The following is a 913-nucleotide window of genomic DNA, read 5'->3' on the forward strand; positions in this document are numbered from 1 at the left end:
GAAAAGAAAAAATACCTATCTGTTTTTCTTGCAAGTAAATCCACTTATTATATTTACATTTATTTATAGCTGTTGTTTTATTAAAAAAATTGCCACTTTTTTTTGTTAAGAAACCTTTTTTTGTCCTTTTTTTTGTCTGTGTGTGTGTGTGTGTCTTTATTCACTGTGTCTGTTTGCTTTTTGCACTGTCACCGTTAACCCCAGGGTCCCCAGGGCCGGGAAAGCGGGGACCCCCCCCGGAGACACTGCGGAGGGGTAACTCAGCATCGGCTCCTGCGCTCCCTAGGGACAGGAGTCATTCTTAACCCCTATGGACCCGTGGGGGATGAGCGGATCCCCACGGATCCCGGGGGAACGGAGCGGGTCGCGGTTGACCCCGGCATCCCAGGATCCTCCGTAACTGGCCCAAGGACACCGAAGTCACTGCCGGCCGAACCCCTGTCCCCTGTCCCCCGAGGAGCCCATGCTGGGCTAAAGGTAAGTGGGAAACAAACTGTAAAATTAAAGAATAAAATCCCCCAAAATCCAAAGAACTGCCTCCTCCTCCTCCTCCTTCTCCTCCCACTTGATTTATTGTCGTTTGTTATTCCTTGGTTCCCTTTTATTTTTTTTTTAAGTCTGTTTTTATTAAATGTTAAAATAATGGTACATGGGAAATCATGCATTTTCTTTTAAATTTATTTCTATTTTTTAAATCTCTCTCGGTTTTAAAGTTTTTCTTTTTTTTCCTTTTTTCTTTTTCTTTTTTTTTAAAGAATTTTTTTCACTGTTGTCTCTTTCCTCGCGTTTCCTTTTCTTTTGTTTGTGTTTTTGTTCGCTCGCTTGTTTGTCTGCGTATCTGCTTGTTCGTTGGTTGTTTTTTTGTTGGTTTTTTATTTGTTTTTGTTGTTTTTTGTGGATTTTTTTTTTTTTT

The 913-nt window shown here is 40.9% G+C and overlaps 1 protein-coding gene across 1 annotated transcript in view; it reads right to left on the reverse strand.

Annotated features, from left to right (window-relative positions):
- Window positions 1-913, reverse strand: part of CACNG2 (calcium voltage-gated channel auxiliary subunit gamma 2) — a 59,005-nt gene that overhangs the window by 6,274 nt on the left and 51,818 nt on the right. The window lies entirely within an intron of this gene.

This window comes from Aptenodytes forsteri, unplaced genomic scaffold (genome assembly GCF_000699145.1).
Source record: "Aptenodytes forsteri isolate BGI_AS27 unplaced genomic scaffold, ASM69914v1 Scaffold284, whole genome shotgun sequence".
Taxonomy (NCBI): domain Eukaryota; kingdom Metazoa; phylum Chordata; class Aves; order Sphenisciformes; family Spheniscidae; genus Aptenodytes; species Aptenodytes forsteri.